The 24527-nt window shown below is 53.8% G+C and overlaps 1 protein-coding gene across 19 annotated transcripts in view; it reads left to right on the top strand.

The window, feature by feature from the left end:
* The first annotated feature begins 19292 nt into the window (after positions 1 to 19292).
* NCOR2 (nuclear receptor corepressor 2) overlaps positions 19293 to 24527 on the top strand; it is a 212240-nt gene continuing 207005 nt past the window's right edge. For all 19 annotated transcript variants that reach the window (XM_073881293.1, XM_025889569.2, XM_025889565.2 and 16 more), the window contains exon 1: positions 19293 to 19576. The gene's annotated coding sequence lies outside the window, so the exon portion shown is untranslated. The remainder of the gene's footprint in view (positions 19577 to 24527) is intronic.

The following is a 24527-nucleotide window of genomic DNA, read 5'->3' as shown; positions in this document are numbered from 1 at the left end:
CTCATTCTCCTGCCGCTTCCCACTGGACTTACCTGCCCAGCGGGTGCATCACCTCCAGGTGAGGAGGTGGAGAGGAAGAGACCGCCCTGCAGAGAGGCAGCGCTACTTGCTCCAAGGCGCACAGCGAGCCAGTGGAAGGCCCGTCTGACTCTGGCCCTGGTCACCCCCCTGCTTTGACAATAAGGAAACGTACCATCACACATGAGAAGAGGTCCAGGCCCCCTCCCCCCACACCCCGCGGGTCCCAGGCAGGGTGGCCGGACTCTGGCTCCATCGGCTGGCGAGGCTGGGGGTGGCATTCTCCTGGGGCCCGGTGGAGCCCCCAGGAGATGTCCTTTCACGTGCTGTTGGTCAGGATGAGGGTGAACGTCTCCCCACAAGTCTAACGCACTCACCAGACAGGGGTCATTAGGGGCCAACCCCGGCAACGGAAGGGGTGTTGGGGGAGGTTGGTCAGTGAGCGTCTGACTAGAAGATTCCACAAGAAGGGGCCAGTGTACTCTCACAAAAACAAAGGTGGAGATACGGGCAGGTGGCTGCAGGATTGGTGGCCAGCTCAGTGGCATCAGCGGGGACCCCATCAGACCCGTCCCCCCCTCCACGTGGCGCCCCTCCTGAGCTCAAAATGGCAGCCACGGCCCCGCTTCTTCACACAGTTGTGTTCATCAGGGAGGGGATACCTTCCCCAGACTCGTCCCTCACGTCTGCTGGCCAGAATGAGGTCGCGGGGCCTGTCCCAGCTCAGAACGGGTGTCTTGGGTCGGTCTCCTCAGAGGCAGACTCTGAGGTGGCATTTCTGTGAGGGTGATTTATTGCTAAGGTCGTGCTCCCGGCACAGCTGGGAGGGGCTGGGGAAGCCAGTCAGGGAAGGAGGCAGTTTTAGGTTAGGTCCTGGCCTTGGCCTGGGCCCACAGGGAGCCATGTGCCCCGGCGGCCCAAACTTGGGCCAGGCGTCTGTCCCTGTACCAGCTGGTGCTGCCAGACAGCTGTGCCAGGGGATGTCCTCGCAGGCAGGGATGTGAGGAGCCTGCAGCCGCCCAAAGCCAGCCCTCGGGAGACTCATGGGCCTCCAGTGGCACAGAGCACGCAGAACCTGGGGCTGGAGGCGCAGATTCGCCAAGGTCTGCGAGGGATTAGGGCAGGCCACCGGCAGGACTCCCTGCACTGGGAAAGCAGGGAGCTGGAAGGTTCCTTCCCTACGGGGGGTGGGGGGAGGCCGCCGTTCCCACCAAGAACAAGGGTACATGACAGCATCTGCCAGGGGACTGAGCCACCACGTGACCGCCACGGACCATAACTGGCCGCTATGCTCAGGCCAAGCGGCCGCAGGGGGCCACACCAGGCCAGGGGACGGCCGTGTCCCCACTCAGTGGGCAGCATAAGGGTCAGCAGAACCTGAGACGTGCACACTGAAAAGGGAAGTTCTGTGGATACCACATCACGAAACTGCTGGAGAAGAACCAGAGCGCTGAGTCGGGGCGGGGCGGCGCGGGGAGGGGGCATAGAAACTCCCCTGACTTCTGTCTTCACTGGGCGCCCCGGAAAAAAAATGCAAGGTTACAAATGGATTGCTGGCCGTGCTCTATTAGTTCTCTCTAATTCCTTCTCAGTAATAAAGGGAAAGGTTATTAGCACAAGGTGGCTGGTAATAAGCTAATTATGGTGCTGGCAGATCAGGGGTGTGAGGAGGCCGAGGCGGTGCCCTGGGTCTTGTCTGAGCGAGCGGTTCTGAATGATTATGGACGCGACAAAGCTGTCCCCAGCTTGCTGTGTTATTCACTTGGCCAATCTGCCCAGGCACAAATACCCAGGAGGATACCTTTGAGCTGCTGGGCCCTGCCCGCCTTCTTCCATCCCAAGGCGTGCGGCAGAAACACAGGGGCCTATGGAAAATGCAGACGCCTATGGAAGATAGCCAACACCGAGTGTTTCCTCTGCTTCCCTTGACTCGGTAGCCTCGTCAGCGAGGCGGGGAGCTCGCTTTCTCTCTGCTGTCGGACGGGCCCCTGGCTGGCCTCACTGCGGGTCCTCATCTGAATGCCTCTCTGGGGCTGTGTGGGAGGAAAGGGGAAATTTGGGACAGTGGCTGCCCAGGCCAGGGTGTGGGGCAGGGGAATGAAGGGCCGAGGTTGTGGGTTTAAGTCCCACCAAGGCCTGGGAGCCATGCTCTTGCTTCCATGCCAGCAGGGGGAAGACAGAAGGCCTAAGTGACTCATGGCAGTGTGTCCCTGACACAAAAGCTGGGAGGCTGTCCAGACCACAGTGACCAACTCATCCTGGTTTGTCTGGGACTTTCTGGGTTTTAGTACTAAAGGTCCCCCATCCTGGGAAACCCCTCCAGCCCAGGGAAACTGGGACCATTGTTCACTCTGTTCCAGAGCCACAAGCAAGGGAGTTGCCTGGAGGTAAGGGGCACGACATACAGGCTGAATCCGGCTGCCACTGACCGTGCTATGCCCCCATCTGCTTCCTGGAAAATGGAATAAGTTCTCTCAGAGAATGCTGGGGGAGGGCGATAGAAGGAAGCAGAGAAGCTTAAGGGCCAGGAATAGAGTGAGGTCTCAAACATATCACTGGTTTTTGTTGGTGGTGGGGAGATGATTGTGTTCTCATCGCTGATGAGGGGAGGCTGCGATGAAGGCCTTTTACAGCCTGAAATGAGCGGGGACAGGGCCGCCTTTGACTTCAAGGAAGAAAATTAAGAAAATCAGAGGAACGTCCACCCGGGGGTGTGTGTTCCAACGTTATGGGAAGTGAGAAGCCAGAAGGGGGCTGGCTGGTGAGTCAGGGTCCACTGGGACTGTGGATTAGTCTGCAGCTCGGAGAAGATCACTGATTAGATGTAAAACTGGTAAGGGATAAGCTCCAGTTATAGATTGTTCAGCGAACGTTCAGGAGGCCCAAAAAAGTGGATAGTAGGCTACCTTCATGTGACGAAGAAGGGTATCATTAGTCATCAGGGACATGTAAATCAAAACCACAATGAGACGCCACTTCACATCCATTAGGATGGCTATAAGAAAAACAGAAAAGCAAGTGTTGGCAAGGATGGGGAGAAATTGGGGCCCTCGTGCACCACTGGTCGGAATATGAAATAGTGCAACCTCTGTGGAAAACAGTATGGCAGTTCAAGACGTTAAACGCATTTGACTCAGCAATTCCACTCCGAGGTGTGCCCCCGAACCATCGAAAACAGCGACTCGAATAAATCCCTGCACGTGAATGTCCACAGCAGCGCCATTCACTACGGCCAAAAAAGTAGCAACAGCCCAAGTGTCCATCAACAGCTGAGTGGATCAACAACATGTGGTCTCTCCAATCAATGGAATATGTTTCAGCCATAAAAAGGAAATGGAGTATTCATATCTGCTACAACCTCGATGAACTTGAACACAGTATGTTGGGTGGAAGAAGCCAGACACAAAAAAACACATGCTGGATGGTTCCATTTTATAGGAAATGACCGGAATAGGTAAATCCATGGAGCTGGGGGGAGGAATGAGGAGTAATTGATAAATGGGCGTGAGTTTCCTTCTGGAGTGATAAGAATGTTCTGGAACTGGGCGCCTGGGTGGCTCAGTTGGTTAAGCGACTGCCTTCGGCTCAGGTCATGATCCTGGAGTCCCGGGATCGAGTCCCGCATCGGGCTCCCTGCTCAGCGGGGAGTCTGCTTCTCCCTCTGACCCTCCCCCCTCTCATGTGCTCTCTCTCTCATTCTCTCTCTCAAATAAATAAATAAAATCTTTAAAAAAAAAGAATGTTCTGGAACTAGATAGAGATGGTTGCAAATGTACTCAAAATCACTAATGGTGAATTTTATAGTTATGCATCTTTTACCACACATACAAAAAAAAAAAAATGGCAGGGGGTGGGGTGGGGTGCTTGGCCGGCTCAGTCAGTGGAGCGTGGGACTCTTGATCTCAGGGCTGTGAGTTTGAGCTCCACGCTGAGTGTGTAGAGATTACTAAAAATAAAAAAGGCAGGGGAGGATACATATCAACACACACGTGTATACACACATGTCCTGGCGTCTGCACAAAACACGTCTGGGAGGAAATGCTGATGGGCATGGTTGTTCCTGAGGGTGGGAATCAGGGGGATGGGGGATCAGGGAGGGGGCGTCTTTTTAATTGCATATCCTTTGGGTCTGTTGGAACTTATTTCATCATATGCATGTGTTACTTTAAAAAAAAGTAATAAGGTCTCCAGGTGAATTTTATAAGGAAAAGAATGCACGAAATTCAGAGGGAAAAATGAGATGTCGGAGACAGACTCCCCGCGGGAGGAGATGGGGTCACGTGGTCATACAACAGGAAGAACACTGAATCACTCGTCTTTGATGCAGCTCTGCCTTCACCACTGAGGACACATGTTCTTTCAAATCCCACAGGAGGAAGAGATGTTCTGAAGAGAGAATTGAATTCACGGCTCTTCAGGAGACAGTAAGGAGGGACCCAGAAGAAACCGCTGGATAGAAAGTGGAGCCTGAAGATGGGCGAGGACTCCCGTTTTCTAAAAGGGAAGATAATATGGGTTCTGGAAACCCCAGATGGGATATGTCTGACAGCAAGAGCTCTTTGCAGAATTCTGGAACAGAGCTTTACACAGATGGCTTGTGCCTGTTTAGAAGAAAATATGATAATCATGAGAAGCTAACACAGGTTCCCTAAGCTACCTTGTGCTGACTGTCAATTTCCTGTTTTCATGGGGAGACCACCCTGGTAGAGCAGATGGCCACTTAGGACCCTGGCCTCCTAAAGGATCCGTAGAATAGTGGTTTTACTATCTTTATGGTAGGAATTATTATCAATTTATTGAATATCTGTCTTGTATTTTCTGCATCTGCTTTATCTGGCAATACTGTTCCTATCCCACATGTTTTTAGGTCATTTCCCCGAATAATTGTCAATTTGTAAGCTACTCAGACTTATTTTAATAATCTATATTAATCAAGAATCTTTTGGTTGCAAGGGAAAGAAATCCAGTTCAAATAGTCATAAGCAGAAATGTCTGGAGGTGTATCTCATTTTCAGGTATGGCTGGATCCAGGTGTTGAAATAATATCATAGGGCATCTGAATCCTGCCCTGTGTTGGATCTGCTTTCCCTTGTATTTGGTTTCATTCTAAGATTGGATTTCCTCAAGTGGAGTTAAGACGGTGCCAATAGCTGTTGGATTACCTCTTATCACCTTGGCAACCTGAGCAGCCCCAGTATCTAGGCCGGCTCTGATTGGCCCGACTGGGTCTTACACCCATACCGGAACCAATCACCATGATTGCTTGGGTTAGTCCATGTCCTCCATACAAATCACATTAGAGATTATTTCCTTTAGCAGTAGGAAATGTTCCCTAAAGGAAAATTGAGATGTCATTATAGGGAAAAGAAGGAATGGGTACTGGTCAGGCAAAAACACAGCCTAATCAAATTATGATTAGTTACACAAATACCATGCAAGGACTACAGGCCTGAATGACATCCCAAAGTCAGAAAGAATCTGCTATTTTTTCCCCATGCTCCATCTCTCCGTTAACACAGAAAACTAACTGGTAGTAGTCTGGTGCATGGGTCACATGGGTGAACGTATGTGAGGCCCTTTTGTCTAGACGTGAATACTGTACAGGAGAGGAAGGGGTCTGGTAATGGGAAGTCAGGGAGGGCTGAGAGCAGAGATAAGGTGTCCAGGCATCACGCGGTATGACCTAGTCTAAGACAGAAGCTGTGGATGTCTCCTCTTCTGCACTCTCTGCTGGGCATGGTGATCTCCTGGGTGTGCTCCTGGCAGAGTCCCCCTGATCAAGGCAGGGCAGATGTTTGGATCTGGAATGTCAAGTAGATGTTATCCAAGAGCAAGCTGCCACTGTTTGCAACAACTCTCCTTAACGTGGCATTGTAAAAGAGTAACGGCTCTATCTGGAATCAATGGATGACAGTGCTGGGATTGACTAACAATGCCTGCCTGGGAACGGCCTGTGAAGGGATAGGAGGCTCGCCTCATATTTGCTGCAACTAAGCCAGGACTTCCCAAGGTTATTCCAGGGAGAGGGGGTGTTAAGAGGCCACCCCAGCAACTGAAGACAGATTTATTTCCATCAAATGCTAAATGAAATAATCTCTGAGCAAATAGTACTTTTTATGCCCCGTCTGTTCTCCTAAGCCTCTTTTCTTAGTCTGCATTATCACAACAGGTGTTTGCTGTTCATTCGACTCCAACCACTAAAAATAGGCATGATAATAACGATATAAGACAGATTCCCAGACTTCAGTCATTCCTGAAAACCTGCACATTTTCATAAGCCAGTGTACTGATTCTATTGTTTGGCTACTATTTTTCCTTATAGTGCTTCACTTTCTGGAACTTTTTAAAAAAAGATTTTATTTATTTATTTGTGAGAAAGACAGAGAGGGCATGAGCAGAGCGGAGGGGCAGAGGGGGAGGGAGAAGAAGACTCCCTGCTCAGTGGGGAGCCCGACGCGGGGCTTGATCCCAGGACTCGGAGATCATGACCTGAGCTAGAGTCAGATGCTTAACCAACTGAGCCACCCAGGTGGCCTTGGAACTTTCTCTTGAGGCATATTATACATACAGAGATGACAAAGGTGTTTAGTGCGTGGCTTAAAGCATTCATGAAACAAACACACCAGTCTAACCAGCACTCACTGCAAGAAATACCACGGTCCCAGCTTCCCCAGGACTACCCTGCCCAGACCCTTTCTCTATCACTACCCCCAAGGGTGACCACTACTCTGACTTCTAACTACAGGTTAGCTTTGCTGGATTTGAGACGGTAAATGAATAGAACCTTACAGTTGGGTCTCTTCTCCGGTTTTCTACATGTTGTTATATGTTGTTGTGGTTTCGTCTTCCATGGTGTAAATATGCCATGATTTCTTTATACATTCCAAGTTGATGGGCATTTGGGGTAGTTTTTATTGTGAATAAACCTTGTGTGAACACATGGACACATTTCTAAAGGGTACATACACGGGATAGAAATTGCTGGGTCCTGAGGCAGGCATATGTTGAGACTACCGGATAGAGTTTTCCAAAGTGGTTTAACCATTTTATACTCCCACCTGAATGTAGGAGAATTTGACCATATATTTTATTTATTTTATTATGAGATTTTTATTTTTTGGTGTAATTATTTCAAAGGTCAGAATAGTGCCATCTAAGCTTGTTTTATTTTTAAAATACAGTTATCTCTCTTGCCTTTTATTTTCTTTTAAAGATTTATTTATTTATGAGAGAGAGAGAGCGCACACAGGCAGGGGGAGCGGCAGAAGGAGAGGGAGAAGCAGACTCCCCTCTGAGCAGGGAGCCCGATGCGGGACTCGATCCCAGGACCCTGAGATCATGACCTGAGCGGAAGGCAGACGCTTAACTGACTGAGCCACCTAGGCGCCCCTAAGCTTATTTTAAAAAGGAAATTGTATAGCTACCATAAAAGAAAAATCAGTATCACTTGCCACAAATAAAAGGTTATAAAAGCTATTATACAAACTAATAACTATTAAAAAGGTTCATCTAAAACCTATTAAGAAGTTCACCACCGAAAATTACCTCACATGCCATCAGCATTCTGGGCGTCACCCTTCGGGAAAGACGGGAGGAGGCCTTACTGCTGGTTCTTACCCAGCAGGAAAAGCCCCGGCTTTGTCGGGGTCCTAACAGCGTCCACCGACCGTGAGCCTCAGGGGTAGCTGAGCCCACCACCAGCTCCAGGGAAGGCCTCGATGGGTCTGTGAGCGAGCCAATTTCCTTTCTCTGGGATGGGTTCAGGAATGTGCACATGACCCAGTTCTGGCCAATACGACGTTCATGACGCATTAGCACACCTGTGGGCTGACCCTCAGGGCCCAGAGATCCCAGCTCAGACCCTGCTTCTCAGCTTCGGCTCTGGGTAATCTGAGCCACGCCGCTCTTCTTCTCTGACCCTCTGTCTCTTCACCTACTCGTGGCAGGTGATAAAGGCAAAGGCGAGAGAGGTCCCTTATGCCAAACACTTAGCCCAGCCTCTCTCTTTTAGTAAGTACCACTCAGATTCTTGTTTGTTCTGCACAGAGTGCTCACACAAGTCCTTCCCCCACCAGCTTCTAGGATGGGTCTTGCAATGCAGTCATCTTCAGCCGCTTTTCATTTTGATTTAGGGGGAGACTAGAAAAAAGTCTTCCACAGTCAAGGCAACGGAATAAGAATAGATGTTCTGGGCCCTGCCCTGAGGAGTAGGCTGAAAAAAAGATAGTGGTGGCTAGGCTCATCAACAGCTGGGCTTTGCGTGGTTGACTCATGACATTGTCACCACAAGCCTGTGAACTAGGTCTCATTACTACACCCATTTTACAGATGGGGAAAATGAGGCCCAGAGAATGGCTCAGAGGGAATGTGGCAGAGCCTAGATTTGAACCCAAGCCATCTGATGCTGAGGCAATGATCCCCTTCCCTCTTGCCCGGTAAACCATGGTTTTACTAAGGGGCCCATGCATCTCTGTGTGCCTCAAGAAAGTGTGACACACCTCCAGCTCTGGGGGGAGGGGGGTGGGGTGGAGGGAGGATCTGGATTGATCCAGTGGTAATTGCTCTGATCCTTTCCTGGAGATTGGTTAAGCATGGGCATGGGATCTAAGTTTAGCCAATGAGACGTGAGCCAAAGCCTGCAGTAGGCTTTGGGGAAATTTCTTGTTCTCCATGCACCAGCTGTTGTGTCTGCATGTATTAGCTGGAGCAATGGCAGTCATTTTGTGGCCACGAGGGAATTTGAGGATGAGAACAAAGCTGAGGAGGGAAAGAACCTGGGGTCCACTACAATGGCATTTTAACCAAACTAAGAACTACCTCTCCTCCTGATTTCTTGCTGTGTGAAATAGCAAATGATCTCACTGTTTAGGCTGATTGGAGCTGCGGGTTCTGTTACTTGCATTGAAATGGATATGAGAGAATGATGTCAGCTTTGCGGCCGACAAAGATGTTCTCCTGTTTTGGTTGCCTCTGTATCTCCAGTGCCTGGGGCACTGCCTGGCACACAATAGGTACTCAATTAGTGTTTGTTAAATGAATGGATGCAGCAGAGTAGCCGAGGCACGAAAATGCAGGTTCAAACAATAAGCATAGCAAAAGCCGGGATCCTGGAACCATGACTGACTGTGGGCTTCAGAGTCTGACAGCTGGGGTTCAGGGCCCAGCACTCTACTTTTGAGCCAGGTGACCTTGGGCAAATTCGCCCACCTCAGTTGTCTTGTGCCTAAGATAGATCTGGGAGGCAGAATAATGCCTTCCCCAAAGACATCCACGTCCTAATGCCCAGAATCTGTGAATACGTGACCTTACATGGCAGAGGGGCTTTGTAGTTGTGATTGAGTTAAGAATCTTGAGATGGAGAGATTATCCTGTATTATCCAGGTGGCCCAGTGTAAACACTAGGGTCCCTATAAGAGGGAGGCTGGAGGGTCAGAGTCAGAGAGGAGACGTAAGGATGGAGGGAGCGGTTGGGGTGATGCTGGGGCCACCAACCTCTAAACTCTGGAAAAAGCAAGGAAATGGATCCTCTTCAGGGCCTCCGAAAACCACACAGCCTTGCAGACACCTTGATCCCAGCCCCGTAAGACTCATTTCAGATTCCTGACGTCCCCAATTATAAAGTAGTATGTTTTTGCCATTCGAAGCCACTGAATTTGTGGTAATTTGTTATAGCCGTGGCAGGAGATTTATACCACGAAGCTGGTAATTGGGTCTACTTCCAAGAGTCCTGGCCAGGAAGCGCAAGCATGGACTTGGCATGTGGTGAGGGCCCCGTTAGCCAGAGCTGCTGCCCGCCATGCTTCCGCCAGAAGTCAGCCCTGATTCCTCCGGCTCGTGCCCACCGCCCCTTCCTGGTTACTGTAAATAAAGAGCACAGCTCACATGTGTGTGGCCCCAACACTGCGTTAAAGGCTTCACATCGGTATCTCATTTGATTTTCATACCCATTTAGCAGAGGCATGGAGAGGTTAAGAAAAATAACGGGATGGGATGAGGAGGTCTAATCCACCTGCCCTGGACATGCTTCGTGGGCTTGGCTTGGACTCGGACACCCTGGAGAACAAGACGGGCCCGGCGGCCCCAGGTGTGCCTTTCCATAAATAGCTTTAAAGGAATCACAGGGAGCACAAACGGAAAATGTGCCTGCACGCCGCTGCCAAAGCAAACTGCTTTGCAGGTACCAACGGGCTCCACTCCTTTCTCCTGGCCCAGACTTGTCTCCACACCCAGCCCTGCAGGTCTCTCTGTACTGGGACGCTGGGGGTTGGGTCCCCAGCACACTGCCTTCTGAACCTCCCCGGCATCTGTCCCCTCCTCCCTGCTGCACCATCCTTGTCCTGACACAGCATTTCTTTCAGCAAGGCCTCCTACCTTGTGTGCTCAAAGGGATCGCCGTTCTGAAACATGACCCAGGCCAGAGTACAGTCCTGCTGAAAACCCCTCCGGGTCTCTCCAGTGTTGGCAGGTGAAGTCTGGACTCCTTGTTGTGGCATACAAGGACATTCATGTTTGCCGGGCTCATCCAGCCTGCCCCAGGACCTTTGCACTTGTTCCCCCCGCCCCCCCCCCGTCTGAAATGTCATTGTCATGGATATCCTTGCAGTTGGCTCTCTCTTCATTCGCGTCTGTGCCCCATTGTCACCTCCCCAAAGAGGGCTTCCCCAAGCACCCTCTGCTTTATTCTTTTTCCTTCAACACTAGCTGAAATTACAACATGCCATTGTATGTTGATGTGTTTCTTTGATATCGCTCACCGGATGATGGTCTCTATGAGATCACGGAGTTCTTGTTAGGTCTTGACCTCCCCACCCGCTGACTGCAGATCTTGAGACTTGTCTGCTTCCATAATCATGTGAACCAACTCCTTGTAATTTCTTTCTCTTTATTTATTTATATTTATATTCTATTGGTTCTGTTTATCAGGAGAACCCTGACTAACATGGAAGGCAATAGGTTCTAGGAGAAAAACTAAGCAGGAAAGGAGGATTGGGAGCTTTGCAGAGGGGATTGTTTTAGAAAGAGTGGGCAGAACATATTTCATCGAAGACATGAAGAAGGTGAGAAAGCAAGTCCAAGGGGAGGGAATGGTCAGTACAAAGGCCCTGAGGCAGCACTGTAGATGTGTTTGAAGAGGCCAGTGCAGTGGAACAAAGTCAGGAGGGGTGAAAGTGGGGATGATGAGGTCTGGGGGGGTGGATCAGGATGGTCTCCCCACCTGGGCCCTTTCCCTTCTTGTTGCTGTCCTTGCTTTTCTTTCCCCTCCTCCATAGTCTAGCAGAACTGGTGGTCCTGGGCTGGCGGGTGCTATGCAATGATGATTCAGACCAGCCAGATTCTGAGTTATGTTCTAACGCACTGGCCATGGTGGGGCCCATGAACCATATTTTTGGCTCCCGGGGACATCAACCCAGCACCCTCTGTGGCTGTTTATTCCATCACTGGTCTGAATGCCTCCTCTGAGCAGTGCCAATTACAGTCAAAACCGTGGCCCAACTGGATCTTGTGGGATGGTGCAGGGAAGATTCCGGAGCCAGACAGAGCTGGGCTTAGATGGGAACTGCTTGCCAGTGATGGCGTCGGGCTGGAGATTGAGCTCACGGAGCCTGCATTCCCTCACCTGCGCGGTGGGAATGGTAGTAGTGCCAGTCTTATCTGGTTGTCAGGAGGCTCTGTAAGATACAATAAATAGCTTATGCTTATAAAGCACTTAGTATGTGCCAGGCATTGTCTGCTCTGCTCACATTAATTCATTTTCACAGGAATCCTCTGAAGGAGGATCTGTTATTGTTCCCCATTTTACAGGTTAGGAAATAGGCTCAGAAAGATTGAGTAACTTGCCCAAAGTCACCCAGCCAGGCAGTGTGGCCCCAGAGTATATGCGTCTATCCTCAGGCTACACAGCTCCTCTAGACCGATAATCCCTAGAAATGCTCAGCTAGCCCAGGGCCCATTATAGAAGAGCTCTTGAAGAATGGTCTTTAAGATTCTGAAGAGTCCCAGCTCTTCAGGGTTTCAAAGGGTATTCAGCTGTATTAGCTCACTGAATTCCTGAAACCACCCAGTAAAGAGTCCAGCCCATTTTACAGATGAGGAACACTGAGGCTCAGGGAGGAAAAATGAGCTGTCCATCTTACAACTCCAGCCACATGGGTCTTCTCTCCATTCTTGGAACACACGGAGTCACTTTCCATGCGATGGCCTTTGCATCTGCTATTCCTTCCACCCGGAATGCTGTGCCCTCACCTTCTAGCGGCCTCCTTCCCAAACTTTGGGTGCCATCTTCAATGTCACCTCCTTAGGGTCACCCAAATCTCAAACCTGTTCTCCCTTTCCCCTCTAGCGCTCTAGGTCCTTAAGTTGCTTGCTTTGTGGCAATCACCACCACTGTTAGTCATATTCTTTCTTTGCTGACTCCCTAAATCTTGCATGAAAGAGAATGGGCCCCGTGCAGGGGGTGGGGGTGGGGAGGGGCGGAAGGATTAAGTGGCCTATGCGCCTGAGGCAGAGCTTCCAGGTCTGACACCCTGGGACACACTGCCGAACAGGGCAGCGGAAAGCTGCTGCCCCATCCTGGGCAGGAAGCTACAGTCTCCGTGAGGTACTATCCCCCGGAGGCCAGTTCCAGAAGCTGCCCCACTGCTGCGGGGCCCTCAGTCCAATGGCTGGGCCCTCTATCTACCCTGCAGACTCTGTTCTGAATACTCTTATTACATATGGATTGCTGGGACCAGAGTCCATAGAGAACTCTCGCTGCAAGAAGTCTGGAGAACGCACTTGTTGGCTTCTGCCATCCAGGGAGGCAAGCCGGGAGGAGGGAGGCGTGGCGGCCCTGCACGGCACTGAGTCCAGTGAATGAACAAGGTGTCAGCGTTGGGGGTTGAACCCAGATCTGACTCAAAACTCTGGATCCTTTCCATTTTAACTCACTCTTCCTTGCTAGTTGGGCCCCCACCTGGGAGTTTAGAGCCCCGGACACTTTGTGTATGCAGTGCTGGCCTTTCAGTCATTCCTGAAGGTGCTGAGCGGCCTGGAGGGCCCCTCTGAGTCAGGTGAACCCGCCACAGTGGTATTTTTCACATTTAGTTTTTTAAGTAGGCTCCGCACCCAACATGGGGCTTGAACTCATGACCCTAAGATCAAGAGTCACATGCTCTATGGATCGCTGAGCCATCCAGGTGCCCCAGAAAGGCTGATATTTTTTAAATGAGAATTAGGATTGACTCTGTTGGGCAGGAGCCAGTGGGGACCCGGAAAGGACACACATGCTCAGCCCCAAGACTGCAGGTCTTCCCAGCTGTGCACAGGCCTCTGGGCTCTGATCTCTCCTTGATCAGGGACCTACCTGAGCCCTAGGCCCATAGGCAGGATGCGTCAGGCCAGGGCCGCTTAGGGAAGCAGGTGATGCAGATTCTCTGTAGCTCTTCCTACTTCCTGGGGCTTCCTGGGGCTTTTGTAGGCTTCCCAGGCCTCACTGGGAGGTCAGGCCACCCAGGGGCTAATTCCTGACATTCTCTGGGAGGCTGACAAATAGCAAATGTGGTGCAAAGATGCTGGAAAGGAGACCTCCTTGAAATCTCAAGAAAAAAACCCAGAAGAGGTTGCAGGGGATGTCCAAAACCAGATGTCCACACTTGAAGGAAGGAAAGAAAAAAAGAAAGAAAGAGAGAGAGAGAGAAAGAAAGGAAGAGAGAAAGAAAGAAAGGAAAGAAAGAAGAAAGAAAGGGAGAGGGAGTGAGGACAAATGAACTTTCATCAGGCATCTTTAAACAGTTCACATGGGGCATGGTCAAAGCCAGTCGCCACCCCCCACCTCAACTCTAGCTCCCAGGCAACCCCTTCACCAGAGGCAACCCCTGGTAGCTTCTCTCAAGTGTCCTGTTCCCCCTCCCAGCTCACCCCTCCCTCCTCACCTCCCACTCCATCCTGTTCTACCGGCCTCCTCCTTAGTCCTTAAAGAGGCCAAGTACATTCCTATCCCAGGGCCTTTGCAGGGGCTGTGCCCTCTGCCCCGATACTGCATGGTTCCCTTTCTTACCCTCTCAGCAAGGTCGCCCCTGACCTCCCTACCCCTGTACACAGTCTTCCAGGCTTCCTTTCTGGATTTATTTTTTTTCCAAGCACTGGCTATCTTCTAATACATTGTACATTTATTTGGTTTTCCTTATGCATCCCCCAACCTTTGGAATGTCAGCTCCATGAGGGCAGAGACTTTACTATCTTGGTCACTGCTGAATTCTTTCCACAGGCCATGGTGGCTCGCACATAGTAGGTAATCCTGCATTAGTGAAGACCCTTCGGAAGCATCCATGCATGGACAAGCATGTATATGCACATTTTTTCCGCCTCCCTTCTTTTGCACAAAAGGTACCACACTACATACCCGGGCGTGCACCTGCTTCTGTGCTAAACAATGTATCCTGGAGCTCTGCCCCCATCAGAACGCACAGCCTGTTCTCACGCTTGGCCACAGCTGCCTGACTGTTCCATTGGACAGACGCCCAGGACCACACAGCCAACTCCACTGAAGTCGGCTCAGGCGACCCCAGTCTCTGGCCACCAAAAGCGAGGCTGCAGGGACCATGGTCCTCACTGGATATGTCCTCTGATGTTGCACTCTCTGGTCCCATCCCTCTGGTGCCTGAGAGCAGAGACTCAAACAGATGCCCCGGAGGGGAGGTGGAGGGGGGCAGAAGCATACTCCAGAAATGCAGCCCTGGGACAAAGTGAGTTGTTTATCTTGAGATGATCAGGCCTATCAGACAGGGGCTTGATCTAGTTTTCTGTTTCCTTCTTTCTGAAATGCACACCGTGTCATAAACAAAGGGGCAGACATCAGAGAAAGCGGGGGTGTTGCTGCAGTTTCTTGCAGCAAGGGGTGCGGGGTGGCTGGGGGCTCTCAGCGACATCCTCAGTGATGCTTTTGCAGGACTCTAAGATTGGAAGGGGCCTCCGGACTCCATTATTCTGGAAAGGTGGGGATCTGAGGAGATCCTGACCCTTCAAAATCTTCTGTGTTCTGACATGTAACTTTTTTTTTGAACACCAGGGTATTTTTCTTACCCTTTAAAGGGATTTTAGCGCACAGGCATTGATGCAACTTCATCTTTGGAGTGTTAACTCCCCACTGGATGTCCAGTCCTGAGGGCTGGGCTTGATCCCCTGCCCTGTTCTATCCAACAGTGCCCAGCACTCTGTAGGCACTTACTAACTACGCATTAAATGAACAAAGCTCTGATGCATTCATTGAAAGCAGGCTTTCCTCCTCCTGACTATGGTTTTGAAAGAGGGTTCCCTGTTCACTAAGGAAGTTTCTACTTCTGGTCCCCACTCAACCCCTTCATTTTGGGTAGAGACCACCGATTGCTGAGTGGAAGACTGGCCTGGGCAGTTAATGCTTTGTAGGTGGTCACAGACAGGCCAGCACCTGCTGAATGCAGCCCACCCAGGCATTTGGTATTTGGTCTGGCTGACTCGTGTTTCAAACCGAGGGTGACTATGACAGCCTGGGCACGGCCATAGGGGTGTGCCGCAGGCCCCACCTGTCTCTGTTACTCACCTCTCCTCCAGTCCCTGGCTTGGGGTTCCTGCCAGGCTCTGTGGGCTTTCGAGTTTACAACCGCTGTTTAAAGCATGTCCAAAGTATGAACACTATATATAAGATTTCCCATGTGCCCATGGTTCTGGTGTATATGCAAGGTGTGCCCCGGGAATGTTTATCAGGTGTCTTTTGGGTTGTCGCTGAGAGAGGCCCAGAGAGCGAGGGCTTTCCTTTGCATGTGCTCTGAAGGTCAGCCCAGGGCTTTTTGGGGGGCTGGGGTTAGGGAGGCTCAGGTCATCATGCCCTCCGGCCTGGGTTCTTCTCCAGGCCTGTCCAGGCGGCATTCTTTTGGGGCAGAATGTTTCATCTGACATCATAGTTGCCCATATGGACCGTTAGCCTGAATGGGTTTCTCCTGGGTGTCAGGCCCTGGGTCGGGTGCTGGTGGATCCCCCCAGCTACCCAGAGGTTGAGACAGTGGAGAGAGGTAAAGACTTTACTGTGAAATATGCCGGAGGGATGAGTGCTAGACAATTAGGATGCAGGGGCCAATCATTCCCACTTGAGTCCAGATTCTGCCAAGGCCAAGCCTGCTCCCTAGCCAGCATCTTCCATGTTGTATGAATTCATTATTCACTGTTCATTCATTGTCCACACTTGTTAACGGCTGTCTATTGTGTGCTGGTGATACAGCAGTGGGCTAGACAGATGAGGTCTCTGCTCTCATGGAGCTGACATTCTGGTGACAGAAGACAATATATAAGTGACAAACGCCCAGGATAATTTTAGGTGGTGATAAATGGTGAAGAAAATATATAGGGTTATGGGTTAGTTAGTGCCCTGGGAGTTTTGATAGAGGGTCACTGAGAACCTCTCTAAGGAGATGACATCAAGCTGGGACCAGAAGATAGAAGACGGCTCTCTCAGGCAGAGGAACAGCCAGTACAAAGGTCCTGAGGCATGAATAAGTTTGACTAGTTTGCTAATTATTTAGGAGGGAATGGTTGAATGATTTGAAATTACAGTGGGAACATAGCCCAAGGGCAGAAAATTTGTCTCTTGGATGGCAGAGCCCCCTGGATGTATAGGACAGCTTCTCACCCCGTTCCCAGCTGGTCAGCACCCATGTACTATGTGCTGCCCAGTGTCCTTGGGCAACTTCCCTTGATCTTAGTCTCTTCATCTATAAAATGGGTATATTGACAGTCTTTCCCTCATGATGAGATGTTTGGGAGGCTCTTAGCTAGCATTATTATTAACCCCCATCCCAGCCTAGTGTCTAAGGGCCCTCCCGGGAGGCTGTTCCAGAGTGTTCTTTGGCAATTTTTCAAAGCTGTTGTTCGCATTAGTTACATGAGAACCCCTAGGGCTGTTGCCCAGAGCCCAGTAGCAAATGGTGCAGTGCTGCAGACTAGCAACTGGGGTGCTAGGTCCTGCTCTGCTGTGGGGAGGGGGGGGTTGGGGCGGGCAGGGGCTCAGCAGAGACCCCTTCCAGTTCATCCCTTCAGAGTCATGGTTTGGAGCGCCAATCTGGAATCACTAGCGGAAGCTTCTTAATCTCTCTGGGTCTCAGTTTCCCCATCTGTAATGTGGGGTCAATCCTAGGAACCCACTGTCCGAGGTTTCTGGGGGGAACCTGTGAGATCCTCAGGACATGTCCTTATATTATTCGCTGTAGCCCACGGGGATGGGGTTAATACCCGGAGGGGCAGGAGAGGGCTAGAGAGAGAACAAATCCTCTCCAGAGAGAGCGCCTCGCTTCTCCTGGCCTCAGTTTTTCCGTCTGGAACATGGCTGGTCCGGAGGACACTGACACTGAGTCTGTCCTTGGCTTCCTTTGAGGGGTTTCCCAGTGACCCCTGGGAGAGTAGCAGCCGACAGTCCCCCTGCCTGCCTGCCCCCTCCTATGCCCACAGCCTCAGCCAAAGCCCCCCGACCACCACTGGGAGGCAGAAGCTGGGTGAAGGAACCCTTGAAGAAGATACCCCAAACCCTCCTCCTCTGGTGCCAAATCCCAGAGCAGATCTCATTGAAATGCAAATGTCAGGAGCATTCTCAGGTGACACTGGGGGTGGGGTGGGAGGAGGGCTCCCCCCCCCTTCCCCAGGCCCTTCAGAGGGCTAGGCCTTCCTTCTGCCGGGCTGGCTTTTTGCCTGTGGATTGCCACGGTCTGGTTGGCAGCAGGGGAGCTGGTGGGGCCAGGGTGGGGAGGAGGGGACAGCTGACCCATGTCCCCTTCTGGTTCCAAACCTCTCCTCTCCCCTCCACACGCACTTCCCTTTTTTCCAGATTTTGTCAGCTCCGGGTGCTCCCTCTTTCCCCCCAATAAAAGGAAAACGAGCAGCCTGAGGGGGCAGAGAAGGACAAATTGCTACAGGGGAGGCCAGGCAAGCCCCACAGGCTGGCAGGAGGCACGCCCGGGCCCCTGGAAACCGCATGGCCACCTCCCCAGCGCAGCCATTCCCCACTCCCCCTGGGGGTTCTCAGATGTTGGCAGATGGCAGAACTGAATCTGCTGAGACTTCGCTCCAAAAAAGGAAAGCTGAACTGAAAACAAAAATTCAAACTCTCCAACATCTTAGGGGAAAGGAGAGGAGGAGGGAGGCTCCGGGCCTGGGGCTCCCAGTGCCCTCTGCTGTTTAAAAAAAATCTCCCCTAGCTTGGGAGGGCCACCTTCCCAGGGGGTCACCAGGGACACACAATCGTCAGGGGGCCAGAGGGGGTCTTGTTGGAAACTGTGAGCGCCTGGGAGCCCGCTGGGGAGCGTTCACGTGCGTGCGTGTCTGTGACCCCGCATGCTCCTGCGGTCTGGGCTTGTGAGGGTGTGCTCCTGGATGTGTGTGTGTTCCTGTGGACCCGACCACAGGCTTGCAGCATCAAGTTCGTGCATATGTGTTCTTGGAGGTCCCCAAATGGGTGTGCACTCAACAACACATTATGGAGTCCCTACTGTGTGAAAAGGCAGTGTACAAACAGCCAGAAATCCCGGCCCTCGGAACAGGACATTCTGGCGTGTGTGCCTGCCCCTGTGTGCAACTTGTGTCTACGTGTCCCGTGTTTATCTGTGGCTGATCTTCCACTTGAGTCGATGCCCCAGGCTACGCGCACGCCTGCGGTGCGCTGCGAGTTTCCTCGCGCCATCCCTGGGCCACATCTGCTGTCCCGCGAGGCCCAGGGTGTGAAAGTCTGCAGCTGAGAGTTGGGCTCCCTACTGTGTGCTGCAGCCCGCTGAGTGAGCTCCACCACGCGGGTCCCTGCGCATCGGCGTGTGGCCCTCCCCGTGCGCCCCCTCCTTACCCACCGGCCACTCTGGACTTATAATAGCTGAAACGCGATTCCAGTTAAGTATCTGGGGGCTGGGGAGGAGGAGAAAGAGGGCGCGAAGCCCCAGAGGAGAAGGAGGAGGGGGCGGGACGGGGAGGCGCTTTCCGCCTCCTTCCTCCTTCGGGGAGCTGCTAAAAAGAAACGGCGTCGCGCCCAAGTGTAAGGGTGTGTGTGTGTGCGCGCGCGCGCGCGTGTGGCAACGTGTGCGCGCGCAAGTGGGTGCGCGCAGGGCCAGGGGAGGCGACGCGGGCCCTTTAAGGAGCCCGAGGGGGCCGGGCCGGGGCGCGTCGGTGCGGGCGGGGAGCCGGGAGCGCGGAGGCCGAGCCACCGCCTCCCGGGCTCCCGCCCCGCCCCCTCCTCCCCCCTCCCGCCGCCGCCGCCACCGCCGCCGCCGCCGCCGCCGCCGCCGCCGCCGCCGAGCGGAGCCGCGGGCAGGCCGGGCCGCACCGGAGCCCCGCGTCAGCCCGCGCCCCGCCCGAGACGTGCGCCAGCGCCCGGCGCCCCGCGATGCGCTCCAAGTTGCGGGCCGGGGACCCTGGGCAGGCGCCCTAGGAGGCGGCGGCGGGAGGATCGCGTCCCGGTTGGAGGCCGGGCCTGCTGCGCGCCCCCAGCACGTTCGGCACCGCCACTTGCCTGAGCGCCCGGGCGGCCCGAGCGCGTCCCGAGCCCGGGCGCCGCCGCCGCCACCTCAGCGAGGTGAGTTGGGGCCGGGGGTCCCCGCGGAGGGCCACGGGGGAGGCGCGGGGCGCGCTTCCGGGGGATCAGGGGAAGATCGGGCGGCGCACGCGGCGGAGTTGGCGGGGCCCCTGCACTCCTGAGTTGGCGCTCTCGGGGGGTGGCCTGCTGGGGAGCGAGGCTCCCCGTAGACACTGCGGCCCGCGTGCGTGGGGGCGCTGGGGAACTTAGGGGAACTCCAGCTACCCTGCGAGGGGGCGGGAGGGAGGGAAGTGGCGTGGGGGTAGACTGGCCGGGGGGACGCCCTGGAAATGCGCAGGGCAGCCCCGCACCGTGTGCCCCAGCCCTGTGGGCATGGCCGCCATGCGCCTCCCTCCTCCCCAAGTAGCCCCAGGCTTGGGGGTGACACTGCGTCTTATTTTCCAGCAGGCAGCGCGGGCTTGGGGAGTCCCTGGGGATGGCACCCCGTGCTCCCCGGCCTGGCTGTCGTGGAAGGGCGCTTGGCGGGTTCCCGCCAGCTGGGGGCGGGGGCGGGGGCGGGCGGGGGCCCGAGAGCGAGGGAGCAGAGGGCACCGGGTGGGGGGTCTCCCTGGGAGAGGAGGCGCCCCTTGTTCCCCCCTCCCCCGCGGGCCGGTGTTCCTGCTGTCTGGGCCTGCCTCCCGCGGCTGGTGACGCCTCATTGGGCCGCCTCCTGGTCCCTCCCCCGGGCTGTGCGGATACTTGGGATGCCACTAGTTTGGGAAGTTGGAATTCAGAGCTGATCCCACTTGGGCTGGACCCGGAGGCCCCAGGCCCTAGTGCTGGGGAAGCCTCCCCAGAGACCTGCAGCGGGGGGGGACTCGTGGGGTGCGCCTCCCTCACCCCAGGCGCTTGCAGAAAAAAAGCCTGGAGGGAGGGAGAGAGGGCTAGGCGGGCGGGAGGGAGAGACATGCTGTACCTGTGAGCTGCCGTCGCCCGGGCCCAATTAGCGTGGGGCGCCCGGCGTTATTTTTACATTGTAGGTTTATTTTTTTGGAAGCTAGTGTCCTCCCGCCGCCTGTCGCGCGCTCCGGCTCGGCTCTCCAAGGGTCTGGTGCAGGCAGCGGAGGCGGATCTGTTCTGTCGGCTCAGCCTCCTCTCTTCCTCCCCCTCCCCCCCCCCCCCCACAGTTGGTGAGAACTGGTTTTATTATGATTATTTTTTTTTTCCCTTTTGCAGATTTGGAGGAAGGATGTGTGAGGGAGGGCGGGGGTGAGGCGACAGGATCCCCGTGGGCTGGATGGGGGCGTTCTGGGCACGTTGGGATGTGTTATCGGTGGCCTTGACTTTGCCCTTTTTCTAAAGGAGATCTGGGTTCTCGCGGCTGCTTTGATATAAGGGGCTCTCAGGGCCAGGCGTGAGCTGGGAGGGCGTCCCAGGGCATTGTTGTGTATCTCGTCGTGGGTGGCCTTTTTTTGGGGGGGGGGGATGGGGTAGGGGAAGCAATCAGAAAGGAAGAGATGTGAGCTGGGATAGCCGGGCCTTTCACTGCCGACTCTGCAACTCAACTCCCTGGGTTCGAGTCTTTCTTTAGTCACTTTCTTGGCAGTGTGACCCTGGACAAATTACTTAACCTCTCTGTGCCTCAGGCTTCTAAGCCTCCAGGTGGGGTAACAATATTCCCGAGCTCCTAGGGTTGTTGTGAGAACCAAGAACGGTAATCCGTAGAAGGTATTTGTGTGAATGGTACTATCATCACTGTTTTGTTGTTGTTATTATTATTACTATTACTAGGTTCTAAAACTTGGCCTTTAATCCAACGGCCTGGAAATCTTGAGAGATGGGGCCGACTTGCCTTTTGCGGGGGGAGTGGGGGATCTAGTGGAGGAAGGACGCTTTCTTGCCACCCTCCGCTTTGCCCGGTTGCGGAAGGAGCCGGGCTGGGGGGTGCCTTCAGCCCATTGAGCGGATCCACAGACCGAGCCTGGCGGTGGGGGCGCGCGCAGGTCCTGGAGCAGGCGGAGGGGCGAGGGCTTCCCGGGCGCTGTCTGGCTTCCCCGCCCGCCGCCTTGTCCCTGCTTGGAAATTTACCGCCGCCGCCGCCGGGTGCCCGGGGAGTCTGCGGTGCCCAGACGTGGGGGCGGGAGCCAAGCGGGCCCTAGCTCTGGCCTCTTCCCACTGAGCTATTTATGCTTGCTCCGGGATCAATACTATTGATAAATCCATGTGAATGGTAATGTGGCTGTCAGGTCCCGGTGAGGGATGGAGACCCCTTCGTGGGGCTGCGCGCATTGCCCCCCCCCCCCCCCGCGGGGGTTCGGCTAGGTGGTGGGAAGGATTTATTTGGCATAATCTGTTCTTTTCCCCCCATTAATAATACTCATACCACCTCCTAAAGATTTCTGAGAGCTCTCTAAACACGCATTTAGCTGCATGAAAGCCCCGAGTCAGGGAGGGCGAGATTGTTCTCCGGGCATGGGGGAGGGGGCTCTGGGGCTGGGGGCTGGCACGGTGCAATACGGCCCCAGGAGTCCTGGCCCCCGCGCCCTGCCATTCAGGCTGTGTGTGGAAGGGCCTGGACTCCCCCCTGACAGCATGGTGTTCTGTGTTCCCACCCCCCCCACCTGAGGCCTGTGGGTGAGGTTGGTGGTTCACTCTGAGATTTGGGGAGGGGTCCATCTACGGGGAACCCGGCCTAAGGAGCTCCTGTTTAGGAGAAGAGAAGTGGTCCAGGCAGGAGAGTTCTCCCTCCCACAGCTCTCCCAACAAAACACCACCCCCACCCCCCCATGGCACTCTGCCTCTGACAAGAGAGGGTTGAGAGCTTTTATTTGTGTATCTGTTTTTCCCTTCTCTGTTTCCTTTTCATGTCTCAGACGCCAAGAGCAGCCTCCCCAGGTGACACCTCTGAAGGGAACAGCTTGTGGGAGCTGGTAATTCCTGCCCCAGGTGCCCCGGGGAGGGTGCCAGGAGGGGGTCTGGCGAGGGCCAGGCACCCAGGGCCAGGCCAGGCTATAGTCTTAGAAGGCCTTGTCCCATGGTTGGGTATGTGGGGTCCCGAGGGACATGATGCTTAGGAAGGGTCAGCCGGCATCCTTTGAGGATCCTTGGGGGTTGGGAAGGGAGTTTATCCTCTGTCAAGTGGGCTCCTGCTCTTGGAGGTGGAGATACTGTACATAAGGCAAACTACTGTACAGGGACCCTCGGCACATGTCAGGCACTCTCACTGGGTGCCAGGCTGTGCCCTCACCAGGAATCCACTCATTCACTCTTGGTACCACGCTGTGAGGTCTGGGCTGTCGTTATCCCATTTTATAGATGGTGACATCGAGGCACAGAGAGGTTTTAGTGACTAGCCCAAGGTCACACACTTTGGATGTGGAACTGAGAATGAAGACCTGGGCCTGATGGCTCACGGTCATGTTGGTGCAGCTCAGCTAGAGCCCGCTGCAGGCCTGCTCTGTGGAGCTGTGCACAGGTTAGGAAGAAAGAAATTATGTTTCTTATTGGAGCAGCACCTCCAGATCTTTGCCCCAGGGGGCAGGAGACTGAGAACCTGTTCTCCCCAGGATTTGGGGAGGGGGAAAGTGCCTGCGGCAGGCCCTGGCATTTCTTTGAAGTCTCATTTTATCTTAAACATTCATGCAAATTTGGCATTCGCTTTGGCGGCTGTGTTTATTTTGAAATGAAAACATGGTTTTGAATTATTTAGCAGGGCAGATAACGGGGCTCCAGAAAGTGGCATCTGAGGAGTGCCGTGGCCTGGAGTTTCCGCACGCCTGCGGCCCTGGGGTGTGTTTCTGTAGCGGGAGACCTTGAGAGGTCCCGAGGTGGAAGGCAGCTTTCTCCCATTTTACAGATGAGGGCACAGGTCCGAGGGGCCAGGCCAGCCCAAGATCCCACAGTAGTGTGGCTTTTGCTTACAGTGATCCAAATCATCGTGGTTATTCACCCAGTTGGGCTCAGGCAAGCCGCCCTGGAGAGAGGCTCTTTGATTTCACAGAACCGTGAAGAATCATCCTCAACAAACAGTAGAGGATGGACTAGGAGTGTTTAGTCCCTGATCCTTATTGGGGCAGCCAATTTAGGAGCTTCTGGTGAGTTCGAGTCCCGACTTAGCCACGTACGCGCAGTGTGCGCAGGGGCTGGCCCCTGCTTCTCAGAGTTTGGGTGCCCTGATCTGTAAGATGGGCGCATGGCTCATTGCTGGTGGGGTGGTAGAGAGGATTAAGGGGCAGAAAGTGTGAGCATTGGGTTTGGAGTTTGGCTCTGCAGCTTTCAGTTGTTACTGACTCTGGGCGAGGGGCTTAACTTCTCTGAGCCTCAGTGTGCTCATCTGTAAGATGGGGATGGTGGTGAGGATGATGATGATCATCATCATCCTTCTGACTTTATTGCTGTGAGGACCCGATGTGTGTCCTCAAGCAAGAGCTGCTGTTTATTATTCTGGCTCACCCTGTTGGAGCATGAATGCTTCGCTGTAGAATTTATTGTGGAATTCTGGGTTGTTGCCGACAGGCTGGTTGGACATTTCCTTCCTCTGAAGGGCTGCTCAAAAGGAGGATGCTCTAACAGAGCGGAGTCTTGGGGGTCTCTCCACCTGAGCCGGGGGGGGGGGGGGGTGGGGGGGGGGGGGGGGGGGGGGGAGTGTCGGCTTGGCCTTATTGTCTTCCAGAGAAGAGGCTCCTTTCCTGTTGGCTGGTTGGTGTGATTGACAGATCTGTTCAGCCCCCTCCCTCTGCCCCAAGCCTGAGCTTTGATGACAACGGGATGGGGGGATGGGGCCGACTTGGAGGGTTTGGGCAGCCTGGAGAGTTGGGGGAGGGCTGACACTGGGGACAGAGAGGGGAGCAATTACAGAAAGGGCTTCTTTGAAGTCAGATCTGGGTTCCAATCCTGCTTCCATCAGCTCATGACTTGAGCGAAATCTCTGACCTTCGGGCCTCCGTTTCCTTATCCTTAAGTAGGAAGTTGCGCCTACCTCTGAGGACAGTGTGGTCAGCTTCCGGCTGTG

This window comes from Callorhinus ursinus, unplaced genomic scaffold, assembly GCF_003265705.2.
Source record: "Callorhinus ursinus isolate GAN/ISIS: 27379988/994484 unplaced genomic scaffold, GSC_fseal_2.0 scaffold41, whole genome shotgun sequence".
In the NCBI taxonomy this organism is placed as follows: Eukaryota; Metazoa; Chordata; class Mammalia; order Carnivora; family Otariidae; genus Callorhinus; species Callorhinus ursinus.
This window is presented reverse-complemented; position numbering and strand designations above follow the sequence as displayed.